Source organism: Marmota monax, unplaced genomic scaffold, assembly GCF_021218885.2.
Source record: "Marmota monax isolate L192 unplaced genomic scaffold, Marmota_monax_Labrador192_F-V1.1 WCK01_AAM20220418_F8-fsc00002, whole genome shotgun sequence".
NCBI classification, from domain to species: Eukaryota; Metazoa; Chordata; class Mammalia; order Rodentia; family Sciuridae; genus Marmota; species Marmota monax.
Genome location: NW_026693571.1, coordinates 10,261,583 through 10,275,373, shown reverse-complemented (window position 1 = coordinate 10,275,373; position 13,791 = coordinate 10,261,583). Strand labels below are relative to the sequence as shown.

Here is a 13,791-nt window from a genome sequence, read left to right as displayed (position 1 = left end):
GCCAGCCTGGGTAATTTAGCAAGAACCCTGTTTCAAAATAAAAAATAAAAAGTGTGTGGGGAGCCAGGGACAGTAGTGCATGCCTGTAATCCCAGCCGCTCTGGAGGCTGAGGCCATAAAGGGCTGGGGATGTGGCTCAGTGGTGAGTCCCCCTGAGTTCAAGCCTAGGTACCAAAGGAAAAAAAAAAGTGCTGGAGATGTTGCTCAGTGGTCTTACCTAGCATATGTGAGACCCTAGGCTTAATCCCCAGAACTGCAGGGGGAAAAAATGAAGAAAGAAAGAGAGAGAGAGAGAGAGAGAGAGAAAGAAAGAGAAAGAGAGAGAGAGAGAGAAAGAAAGAGAGAGAGAAAGAGAAAGAAAGAAAGAAAGAGAAAAACTGGTTCTGGTACCTTTTGCCAGTATGACTGAATTGACCAAAGAGTGCACTGAGATGTTTCTCTAAGGTTATCAATTGCTTGAATTTGTGAATTTCAAGGCCAGACATGCCTTGGCCTGTAAACAAAAACTTGAATTATTAGATTTGTGGGTCTAGGAAAGATGACGGCTCCTATGCCTTCGTGTCTGCACCAGTCTCAGCCCTAGGGCTTCACGACATCTACTCCTCTGGCACTTGGTCGTCCACCTGTTATCTACTGCTACCTTCACCCTGCCATTGCCCTGTTTATATGTGACATGATGTTTACTCATTAGTGCTCTTGTTCAGATGTTTATTGTGACAGTTTAGGAATCAAGGCCACTGTAAAACCTGGATCAGAGAAATCATTACTTGATATCAAATATCAGTCTGCCTGGAACAGAAACCATTGGAATGTAAGAAGACACCAGCACAATAGATTCAGAGCAGGGATGGGGCAGGGGGGAAGATGAGAGAGACCATGCAGTTCTGTGTGGGGTTGGGGTACAAAAGAAGGATTTCATAGCTGACAATTCCCCAGCCATCAGGTAAACTGCTGTTCTCCCCAGGTTCTCTGGACAGGTTGCCTTGGATTCCATAAATGTATTGACTTTAGCAGATACTTGTACATAGGTGGCTGAGGTACATCCTTCCTCAGTTCCTATGGAAATTGATTGGTGCATTCCATACAATGTCGGTTGAGCACATGCTATATACTAGACATTTTTGATCTGGGGATTCAGCAGTGAACGACACTCAAGTTTTCTTTAATGGAGATTGTTTGAATGTGTGTGTGAAGAGAGGCAAAGATGCTAAAGAAAGGAAGAATGCCAGGATGATACGCAAGGAAAACTCATCAGTATGTAAATTTAGATTGGGACTAGTTCCTTGAAGGAAGTAGAGAGAGACTGGGGCTGCCAACTGTGGCGCAGTCATGGAGAGAGATTTGCACTGAGATTTGAAGGATGAGAACACTCGGCAGAGGACACACCATGTGCACCAGAGAAAGAGCTTATTTACACAAGGAGTGGGAAGTCTGGTCTAGCTTCAGCAGATGAGCAGCAGGATAGGTGAGAGGTAGATGTGGCTTGGCTAGCAGGTCCAGGGTGGGCAGGGCTTGCATACTTTGTAAGGGGTCTAAATCTCATTACAAATCCCATGAGAAGGCATTATGAAGTGTTATAAGAAGGGCATGATCTGGTTTACATTGTGATTGCAGCCCTCTGGCTGCTGGGCAGAGAGTGGGCTAGAAGTGGGTAAGAGTAAAGACAGGAGATCCTTTAGGAAGCCATAGCAACATTCTGTGATGCAGCTTCAAGTAGGTTGATGACATTAGAGATGGAAGATGGTGGATAGGTTTGGGAGTTTCAGGGATTTAGGGTAGTATGTATGACATGAGAGAGTAGGAGAAATCAGGCATTTTTTCTAGTTTTGGTGGGGGAGCGAGTTGTAAAGAATGGAGTTATGGTTTAGCTGTTGGTTAGTTTGAGTTGCTCTTTAGTCATCCCCATGAAGACACGTCACCTAGCCAGTTGTGATTGTGACTTGCATGTGTGGCTGAGAGCAGGGACAGGGACAACATAGAAATGGTACGTAATGAAGTCATGGGACATCTGGAACCTAGGGAGATTTTGTAGGCAGTGAAGCTTTGAGGAATAGCAAAGTGAATTAAGGGGATGGAGTTGTCGTTGAGGTAGGGGACAGAAGAGCCATGTTCTAGATACCAAATGAAGAGTCTGGAGTCATCACATCAGTTCTGTTGTTAAGTTCTTCAGGAGTTGAGTATGATGAGAACACAGAGTTTGTTAGGTTTAGCAATGTGTGGAAGAGGTTTGTATTTCCTAGCATGGTGCAGATATTCAATACATATTTGCTGGATTAATGAGCTGAATATTCTTCTTCTTCTTCTTTTTTTTTTTTTTTTTTTTAATGGCGGTGATGGGAATTGAACCCAGGGCCTGACACATGCTAGGAAAGTGTTCCACCACTAAGCTACACACTAGCACCCTGGAATATTCCTTTTTTTTTTTTTTTTTGGTGGTTGTAGATGGGCAGTATGCCTTTATTTTATTTATTTTTTTGTGGTGCTGAGAATCAAACCCAGTGCCTTATATGTGCTAGGTAAGCGTTCTGCCGTGGAGCTACAGCCCCAGCCCCAGTCCCTGTAATATTCTTGAATACTGCATTTTTACTTGTTCTATCTCCCTCTGTGTTCTTTCAGGCAGAGGCAAAGGCAGGGTATGACTTTCCCATTTCCCAGTCAGACTGCTGCCCTCCTCCCACCCACCACCTGCCTTCACAGCCACCGCCTCATCTGGATCTGGGATGTCTTTGGCCTAGGATTCCATGCCTCCTCCTGCACCATCCCCCTCCCTCTTCTACCAAGCCAGTGGTTGATCCTGAAGCTTGCCTAGCTTGAGTTTTCTCTTTTTGGGTATTTCATTTGTACTCTGTACGAGTCCATTGGGAAGACCTGTGGAAATCATGATTATTTTCAGAAATCTCTCTGCTTTACCTGAGTCTCTTGGGTAGAGTCATCTGTACATCTTCTCTATTCACTTCACCATCTTTGAAACTTTTTTGCTCCATTGTACACTTGAGTGTCTTGAAGCCCTAGAAAGTTTGGTGTCTATTGGTGGGGTGGCAATTGACTGTGGCGCCTTCAAAAGGGTTCTTTCTAGCAAATTTTCCTTTGCCGTTATTGCTTTTGTTGTTTTGCGGTATAGGGGATTGAGCCCAGCGCCTTGTGCGTGCTTGGCAGGTGCTCTACCAGTGAGCATGCCCAGCCTTTTTATTTTTTATTCACTAAATTGTTCAGGCTGACCTTGAACTTTTGATCCTCCTGCTTCAGTTTTCTGAGCAGCTGAAATTAATGGGCCTGCACCACCATACCTGGCTCCCTTTGTTTTTTCTTTTCTCTTTTGATAGTTATTTTGCCACCGTGGTAGTGTGGAAGTGTCTTTTCTTCTACTCTACTTCCACCATTTTGTTTTTTACTTCATATCCTGCTCTCATTATACCAGCTGTGGAGATAGTAAGCTCCTCGATAATGGAGGCTATTCCTTTAGGTGAGGGGTAGAAGTGACAGGAGAATATAAATTTTGTTTTCCTACAACTGTTTCCTACTAACAAAAATAATCAATCCTACTGGAGACAGTGGTATGGAAGCATCTATATGAAGTTTGCTTGTGTCTTTAGAAAAGATTGCCTTTCTTGTTTTTCTTTTCTTTTCTTTCTTTCTTTTTTTTTTTTTTTTTTTTTTTTTGGTTCTAGGGATTAAACTCAGGGAAACTTGACCACTGAGCCACATCCCCAGCCCTATTTTGTATTTTATTTAGAGACAGGGTCTCACTGAGTTGCTTAGTGCCTCGTTTTTGGCTGAGCCTGGCTTTGAACTTGAGATCTTCCTGGCTCAGCCTCCCAAGCCACTGGGATTATAGGCGTGTACCACCGTGCCTGGCAAGATTGCCTTTCTTAAAGAAAATATTAATTGAAGATTATGGTATTATTGGAGCTTACTTCCCTATTTGAATACTTTTCTGTTTATTCTTTAATTTTCATCCTTTGTTTAATAGAATGTTGCCCCATTTGGAGAAAATCTTTTGTGGACATCATTTTTTTAAAAAATTCATCTTTTCAAATCTTTTTTAAAAGCTCAGCTTTACAAAGTTGACACATTTGCATACTATTCCATCTGATTTCCACTTCTTGAATTCTTGTAGTTTTCCCTGATTAAGGTGATCCCATGTCCTGGTCGGTCCAGGACAACCCAGTCTCAGAGATTGGATGTTAAAGGCTCTTTCACTTTCAGCTGACCTACTTTGGATTAAAATATATGGTCACCCTAATTAAAGACAACATTTAATTTAAAAAATTGAGGGAATGAAGTATTTTATGTATTTTTGTGTTAATTCACATAACTTTACACATGACACAAACACTTTTTTTTTTCTTTTACTTTTTCCAACTAAGCTTCTAGATTTTGATCAGATGTCATGGTACTGCAGGAAAATATTTCTTTTTGTTCTTATAAGCAAGTCAAAAGATTCTTTTGATAAAGACAGCTCTGAGTTCCCCATGATGTATTTTCACTAATATTCATTTCACTAGAGTAGGTTTTGACCTAGCTCCTCCTAAACAGGCAGGGGATTTTTTTGTTTTTTGATGGGGAGAGCAATATTGTACAAACACTGGCTATTTTTATTTGAAAGAACTTTCCCATATCTCATGTTTGATTTTTCTCTCCCTAGTACATATGTTCATCTCTTGTTGCAGATTTTTTTTATCCTCCTAAATGTGGAATGGGTTTGCTCATTGCTTCATCTCTCTATTAGCAGTTCCATTATTCACACATTTGATGACAGCAAAACAGCCACAGGGATAGGAAAGATCTTTTAGAACTTGAACATCTTGAGGAGTCAAAAATGCCATTTCGATGGACAGTCTTTCATTTCAAAATATTTATATTCCTTCCAACACTGCCCCCCAGCTAAAAAAAAAAAAAGATGCTGTTCATTTGTAGTTGTTAAAACAAAAAGCCCTGTGAATATCAAGCTGAGACTCAGGCTTGGGAATTTATTTGGGATGATTTAACCAACTCAGCAGACTTGAGCCCCTCTCTGGGTTCCTCTATCACTGTCTTTCTCTCTCTTTTTTTTTCCTAATACCACTTCTCTAAGGAAGCTTGATAGACAGGTTTTTCCTAACTGATTTCCTAATTCTGTGAAATTTGAATGCCCTTTGAAGAATCACAAACCAAATTTTCACCTTTCAATCACAGTGTTTTCACCCAAAACTCATGTTGAAATTTAATCCCCAGTACCAGGTACTTAGAGGTGGGACCAAATGGGATCTTTAAGATGTGATTGGATCCTGAGTGTCTGTCCCTTGTGACTCAATTAAATCCTTTTATGAACTGATGGGTCATTGATTATACAGGGGGTAGCTTTGTTGCAAAAACCTCTCTGGCATGCTTACACTCCTCCTGCCAGTCTGCGGGGAGTCCCCACCAGCAAGAAGCCTTTCGCCAGATATGACCACCTGATCTTGAACTTACCAGCTTTCAAAATCACATGTCAAATAAACCTCTGTTCCTTATAAATAACCCAATCTCAAGTATTCTTTATAGCAACAGAAAGCAAAACTAAGATACCCCTATTGAGAATCCATGGTCTATCAAAATGCCCTATTAAGGGCTCATTTGGGGACAGTGAGAAGTGGACTTTCATTGAGTTTAGCCTAGTGTCCTTGGATCTTCAAATGGATTGTACATTTCCCGACACAGACCAGATCTAGTAGGTACAACATTAGTAGATTCCACTTACTATGGCATTTTTTTTTTTTAATTTTCATGAAGCTGGGGAGGGTGGAATGAAAAGGTTGGAAGTTAAGAGCTTGAAAATTCTTAGATGACCTAGTGAGTCTAATTTCTTTATATGTAGGTGCAAAACCAAGATTATTAGGAAAGGTGGGATTAACTAGTTTTTTAATCCAGCAGAGTGCTATTTCCAGGGCTGTCTTGGTAAGGACCATAGGCAGGAAGATGTGGAATACCTAGAGGAGGAATTCAGGTCTTAATTCTGCAGCCCAAGGATTTGGATGTGTGGAAAGTTGTGATTAATTAGCTTGGCAGACTCTTCAGTACTCTAATGGCACAGAGTGGTGGAGATGGTGACAAAAGTGCTACTCACAGGAATGAAGAGGAAGAATCTGATGATCAGTTCTGCATCTCAAAGTTAGCATAGCATTTGTCTCCAAAGATGATGTTAATATGAAGAGAGAAGAAACTTGAACTTAAAATATGGGCAACTAGTAACTTTTTAAGGGAAGTAAATTAAGGTTGGATGGTCATTGGGACTCTTCTGTCATTGAATTGAAATTATACATGTCTAAAAGATATACATTCATGGAGGATAATTCATGTAGTATATATTAGTGGAATGTAGGGAATGTACTTGAAATAAAGTGAAGGAAGCTATAGCCCAGGGACCTTTCTCTATATCTGTTTCTCTGTGTTAAAGCATGTGAGAGAGAAATGTAGATCAACCTAGTTCTAATTGTCTGGGTAGATAGTCATGGAAACTAAGATATACCCACCCGTCTTAATGACCTCTTGTCATTTCCAGTTGTATCTCCATGATTTTTGAGGGTAGGCTCATTCTACCAAGCAGATCTCAAACTTTTGTAGTTATTACTTTATTATTTCTTCATGGGCCACTAGTCATATGTAGACCTTGCTTTTCTTTTTTTCCCACTTTAAGACTCTTTATCCTGTAATGTAATCCAGCCCCACTTTCCTCTCTTTTTAAAAATCTTTCTTTTGGTTGTTTTGGTTGTTTTCTTGAAATGTAAATTGCCTTTAATAGGTGAGCAAAGAGCAGGAAAATTATGAAACTTACACGCAGAAGGATGGGGTTGAGAAGTGTTGTTTAGAGTGGTTTCATGGGAAAGACAAACTGAAGGTAATGGGTAGTACTGGTCCCTGAGTTTCTTTTCTGTTTTCCTTGCGCTGTTTGTACAGGCACTTGAGCTCCGGCCCTCTTTGCTGTCATCACTGAAGAAGGCTGAATTTTTTATTTTACATGATGTACTTGAACCTTGCTTTTACTAGAATGCTACTTGTCAAACCATCTTAGGGTTGGATATATATTTATTTTTATTTGGGTGATTAATTAGCTGTGTTTGAATTCTAAGAACCCTTTGATCCTTTCAACATGAAACTTGAAGGACATTTTGACAAAATGCTTCTTTAAAAATTATTTGTCCTCAAAAACATTTTTATTCATTCAAATAATAGTTGATTATCTTCTAAAGAGAGTCTAGATGGACTCCTTATCCATATCTAGGAGTTAACAAATACAGCTAGCTGCCTGATGAGCTGGCCTTATTGTTACTTTATAAACCATAGTGTTACAAATAGTTTCCTGACACTGTGTTTGGAAGCAGAAGTAGCAGAGGTAGTGCAGTGTCAGCTGTGAATTGCCATGGATGTGCTTGTCAACAAGGAGAAGCAGAGTTAGCTGAGGCTGTCATGGCAACGGGTGATTAGGGTTGGAGTACTGAGGTCAGTCCTCAAGCCATCCTTCATCCTGAGGGTACACTCACTGGGAAGTCTCAGAGACCTTACATCCTGTGGGTTAGTGCTAAAGAGGAAATTCATCCTGCATTGCTTGGAATACTGTTTTGTGAAGGGCATTCATGGAGACCAACTAGGTTCCCTATGTACTTCTAAATTGTAGATATAATTGACAGAAACTCTCAGGAAGTCCTTTGAGATGTTTGTATTTAAAATCACAGTAAAATAATTACGTGAAATTTTGAAAATAGCAGAAAAAAATATCTTTGGGTTTGTGGCTGTTATTTCTGTGGTCCCATTTTTGTCTTATTGGCAAGTATGTATCGTGTGAACTATGAAGACGCTGTCAGTTTTCAAGAGGTGCTTAAAATACCTCTTAAAAATCATCTTGGATTTGGCCAGCTGGAATGGCCAAAGTGGTTATGTTATTAAAAAAGATTTTTTTCTATGAATGTCTGCTCTTAGCAGGATGCAATTTTATATACTGAAATGATCCAAAGAAATGACACTCAGTCCATCTCTTCAAATAGCTCCTTTTTAAATGGAACCTTACTACAGTCAAATAAAGATTAAGTAATTACATTTCTTTCAGTTGCTAATTTGTGTAGCTATTGGTTTTGGTTTCTGATGGAGACTGGACCATCTGTTCTTTCCTCCCCATAGCTGGGGGACAAAGCGAATAAGCAGTTGTGACAATGATTTTGATTCTCCTAGAAAAGAGGAAGGGAAGTCTTTCTCCCTGTCCCCTCAAGTCAGGAACAAGCCAGAACTCTTACATGCACTAGCAGCTTTGCTGAGCCAGGAAGGGGAACCCCTCTGGAGAAGTGAGGCAAGAGGCTCCCAGCCAGTGAGCGCCTGTTGTGACTCCCTAGGGAGTCTGTCCCTGGGGCCACAGGACAAGGCCAGTGATGTTTGTGACAATCTGCAAGGTGCATAGGAGGTCTAGGTTAGAAGAAACTCCCTTTTCTGAGCCTTTGAGAACAGTCTGGCATTGGTAGTGAAAATAGGAAATGCTCCAAAGAGAGAGTGACTGTCCTGTATTCCAGGAGCCTCTGATCTGGCAGGGAGGAAGGGGAGTGTATATGGTCATTATTTCATTCAGTGTTGTTGCACCCTGTTCTCCTGCATTGCCAACGTAGTCCACAGCCTCCAAGTGAGCATGGTTACAGTGAACCTGATGGGAACCAGCAAGCCAAAATGCAAGAAAGCCCTTCTGCAGGAAAGGGTTTACAAGAAAGGAGCCCTGTTTGGTAGCATGGATTCCTTGAGGCAAGCAGCTAAGAAACTCTTAAATTAAGGGGTCCTTTAATGTGAATCAAGAATATTCTTGTTTTTTTTTTCCCATGAGACAAGTAATTACTGAAGTCATAACAAAGTTTAGAGGGAAACATATTTCACACAACAGCATTAAACACCCCATCATCAAACTTATGAACCAAAAAGGATTCCAAGAATGATTTTAAGGGATGTCCTAAAAATGTCATTTTGGAAGCAAAACAAGTCTTCTTGGGTTTGGTTTCAGGAAGGTATAATTTTGCAAGTGCACACTTCGTATTTGTGCTACCCCTCCCCCCATATGTGCTTGTGCTACACACTGAAAAGAGTTTTCATTTTAGCAGGGCTGCTTAAGAGGGGCCCTGCCATTTGCTTTACTAAGTAGCATCTTAACGAATTTGTGTCCTAGTTGGAATCCTATAGTATGTAGCCTTTTCAGTGTGTGTGTGTGTGTGTGTGTGTGTGTGTGTGTGTGTGTCCGTCCCTGGGGATTGAACCCAGGACCTTGTTCATGCTAGGCAAGTACTCTACCATTGAGCTAAAACCACAACCGTTTTTTTCATTTTCTTTTTTTCTTTCCCTTTTTTGTTTTGTGGTGATGGACATTGAACCCAGGGTTTTGCCCTTGCTAGGCAAGTGCTCTACCACTGAGTGACATCACTAGCCCTATTTTTTTTTTTTTTTTAATTTGGATACTTGGTTTAGCCAGCTTGCTCAGGCTGGCCTTGAAGCTGTGATCCTCTTGCCTCAGCCCCCCAGGTAGCCAGGATTACAGCTATAGTGGCATGCGACACCATACCCAGTATAAATTTGTATGTTGAATATGAAAACCTGTAGAAGTCAGTGCTGGAATTGCAACCTGACCACCATTGTTTTGTCATCATGGAACCATATTCAGAATGCTCTGTATAGTTTACAAGGCTTCAGTAAGCATTTTAGAATTATAAAGCAGATTTAAGTCAGTGATTATGTTTGAACAGATTATCATTGTTTTTAAGGCATGTAACTGGGGGCTGCTTTTTCATAATGTTGCAGTATTGCTTTAGAGCTTAAATCAGTATTTGGAGTGCTTTAATTTTGAAAAAAAAATGTTGCTGTCTTTATTACCGAGAGTTTATAGCTAATTCTGAGAAGTACTATTTTTGCAAATTAATAGGCTTTTTTTTAGAGCAGTTTTAGGTTTACAGAAAAACTGAGCAGAAACCAGTTTCCATATTCTGTGTCCCCTGCATGCCAGTGTCCTCACATTAGTGGGTTACACTTGTTACAGTTAATGAAACAATATGATACATTGTTATTAACCAAAGTCCGTGGTTTACAATAGAGTTCACTCTTACATTATGGGTTTTGAAAAGTCTGATGATATGTGTCCATCACTGTAGTATCATGCTGTCCTAAAAAATCTCTGTCCTTCATTTTTTCATCCCAACCTCCCTTATCCTTTGGCAACCACAGATCTTTTTTTATTATCTCCATAGTTTTGCTTTGTCCAGAATGTCCTAGTTGGAATCCTATAGTATGTAGCCTTTTCAGATTGGCTTCTTTCATTTATCAATTTGCATTTAAAGTTTCCTCAGGTTTTAGTGGCCTGATAGCTTTTCTTTCTGTACTTAATGATATTCTAGCTTGGCATGATGACACATGCCTGAAATCCCAGTGACCCAGGAGGCTGAGTCAGGAAGATCACAAGTTCAAGGCCAGCCTCAGCAACTTAGTGAGACTCTTCTCTAAATAAAAAAATAAAGGGGGTAAGGGTTGTGGCTCAGAGATAGAGCACTCGCCTAGCATGGGAGGGGCACTGGGTTTGATCCTCAGCACCACATAAAAATAAAATAAAGGTATTGTGTTCACCTATAATTTAAAAATAAATATTAAAAAAAATGAAAAATAAAGCCGGGCATGGTTGGCACACACCTGTAATCCCAGTAGCTCAGGAGGCTGAGACAGGAGGATCGCGAGTTCAAAACCAGCCTCAGCAAAAAGTAAGCCACTAAGCAACTTAGTGAGACTCTGTCTCTAACTAAAAATACAAAATAGGGCCAGGGATGTGGCTCAGTGGTTGAGTGTCCCTGAGTTCAATCCCTGGTACCAAAATAAATTAAAAAGAAAGAAAGAGAGAGAGAGAGAGAGAGAGAGAGAGAGAGAGAGAGAGAGAGAGAGAGAGAGAGAGATAGGTAGGTAGGTCTGGTGATGTGGTTCAGTGGTTTAGTGCCCCTGGGCTCAATCCCTAGTATAATCACAATCATCATCATCATCATCATCATCATCATCATCATCATCATCTGTTGTATGATGCATCATAGTTTATTCATTTTACTTATTTAAGGACATTTTGGCTGCCTCCTGTTTTCAGCAGTTAGGAATGAAATTGTTGTCAACATTTTTTTTTCTTTTTACAGATTGTTGATTTTTCAAGACATTTGGTAAATACAGAGGAGTAACTGTTGCCTTGTCACTTGACAAGACTATGTAGTTGTGCAACATGTGGCAAGCTGTCTTTCAAATTTGTATTGTTCTGTATTTTCACTGCAATGAATTATAGTTCCATTTGTTCCACATGCTTAACAGCATTTGGTAGTGTTAGTGTTTTGGATTTTAGCTATTGTATATAGTGGTATCTCATTGTTTTAAATTGTAGCATCCTAGTGACAGATAGTATTCAACTCTTTTCCTTATGATAATTTGCTATCTATATATCTTCCTCAATGGAGTGTCTGTTTAGATCTTTTGCCCACTTTTTATTTAACTTTTTTTTTTCAAAATGTTTTGTAGTTTTAGATGGACAGCATGCCTTTATTTTATTTGTTTATTTTTATGTGATCTAGGGTTTGAACCTAGTGCCTCACACATGCTAGGCAAGTGCTCTGCCATGGAGCTACAGCCCCAGCCTCTCTTGCCCACTTTTTAATTGGGTTCTTGGTTTCTTAAGCTTTGTGAGTTCTGTGTGTACTGTGGATATAAGTCCTTGATCAGATATCTGTTTTGCAAACATTTTCTCCATGTCTGACTTGTCTTCATTCTCTTAACTGCATTTTGAAGAGCAGCATTTGATTTTTTTGAGTAGTATTTAATTTTAATGAAGCCCAACTTATCAGTTTATTTCTCTCATGGCTTATGCTTTTGATGGAGATGTATCTATTGCTGAACCCAAGATCCAGTAGATTTTCTCATGTTATATTCTGAATCAGTATCTCTATTTGTTTTATTTATTTATTTACTTAGTTATTTAGTTGTAGATAGGCACAATATCTTTATTTTATTTATTTTTAGGTGTTGAGGATCAAACCCAGTGCAAGCGCTCTACTGCCGAGCCACAAGCCCAGCCCCTCTATTTGTTTTTTGTATGTAGTTGTCCAGTTGTTCTAACACAATTTGTTGAAACTATCCTGAGAAGCAATACTTTGTTGTTGTTGTTCTCCTAGGGCTTGAACCCAGGGATACTTTACCAGTGATCTGTATTCCTCAGCCCTTTTTATTTTATTTTTGATTTTGAGGCAGGGTCTCACCAAGTTGCCCAGGCTGGCCTTACACTTGTCTTCATCTGTCTCAGCCTCTAGAGTTGCTGAGATTACAGGCGTGCACCACCAGAAGAAGCAAATATTTTAAAAATCAGACAGATTTTCTGAGAGAATGATGCTTCATTCCTGCATGAGTTTCCCTGCATTCCTTCTGTAAATGGTTCACAAAGTCTCCTGAATTAGAGAGCCCCCTCTTCATGTGGGTACAAGGTTTTGCCTTTCACCCAAAGTCATGCACTCTTGTGACAGCCCTGTCCAGAACATCCTGCAGTGATGGAATGTCCCCAGAGTTATGTACTGTCCATTACTGCGACACACACGGGACTACTGACCACTTGAAATGTGGCTGGAGTAACTAAGGAACTGAATTTCTAATTTTAATGAATTTAACTTAAGTAGCTCCATGTAGCTTATGGTGATTGTATTAAATAGTACCATTATAGAAAGTTGGAACAAATTTGAAAGACTATTAATCCAACAGGTTCATTTGTTTTCTTTAGCAAATGCTTGATGAGCACCTATTATGTACCTTACAAATTTCTAGGTACTGGGGATACAGGGATGAAGAATACACTTGAGGTGGAATTCACTGAGGATCACAGAATTCAAGTGATTTTTAAAGATTGCGGTAATATCAGAATCCAAATTAAAATCAGGTCTTCTAATTGTAATAAATATACTTTGCCCATGCTCTTTTGCCCAGGAAGCCCCTTTTCCTCTTGTTTTTGTCATATTTCTCACTGCTGTCAATTAGAAGGTGGCTGACCAGGTAACACATGGTTACAGTTTAACCAACGGGCCATGGAAAACAAGTAAAGGGCTGGAGGTGTAGCTCAGTGGTAGAGCCTATGCCTAGCATGCACAAGGCCCTCAGTTCAGTCTCCAGCTACAAAACACACACACACACACACACACACACACACGGAAAAAAGTAAAAAAGTAATAATGTGTATTCCCACTTGAAAAAGCCCACATGCATACATGTTTGCTTGTTCAGAACTTTCATGGGAAACTGGGATTATTTTCTATTTGTTAACCGTTTTGCAGAGATGAATAATTCTTCACTTTTCTCCATAGCAAGGTTTAGATACTTGAAGGAGGTAGTTGGGGGACCTCAGGGCTTTTTCCATGTGTTCAGCCTTATCCTTTTCTTTTCTTTCTTTCTTTCTTTCTTTCTTTCTATTTATTTAAGTTGTAGATAAATACAATATTTATTTTTATGTGGTGCTGAGGATCAAACCCAGGGCCTCACACATGCTAGGTAAGCACTCTATCACTGCGCCACAACCCCAACCCCTTTATTCTTTTCTTGAAGGTGCCATATTCTGAGATCAAGGTGACTAAAGCCTGTTCCCAGTTCACTTTCTCTTCTGCCACCTGAGTTGTAGGCTCTGGCCCAGCGTGACTTAGAAGCTCAAGGTAAAAGCATGTGGAAGATGGATTTGCTTTGTCAGCAGCACCATCCCATTTTGTGACAACCTGTTGGAACTTGAGTGGTGCCTCAGTTCTACCAGCAGAGCCTCCCTCC

At 40.0% G+C, this 13,791-nt stretch overlaps 1 protein-coding gene and 1 non-coding gene across 5 annotated transcripts in view; one reads left to right on the top strand and one right to left on the bottom strand.

The window, feature by feature from the left end:
- The window catches only part of Sgms2 (sphingomyelin synthase 2), an 86,932-nt gene that overhangs the window by 12,489 nt on the left and 60,652 nt on the right, over positions 1 to 13,791 (top strand). The window lies entirely within an intron of this gene.
- Positions 8,813 to 8,916, bottom strand: LOC124102808 (small nucleolar RNA U13). Its single transcript, XR_006855000.1, has one exon. It is a non-coding gene; the product is annotated as a small nucleolar RNA U13 (small nucleolar RNA).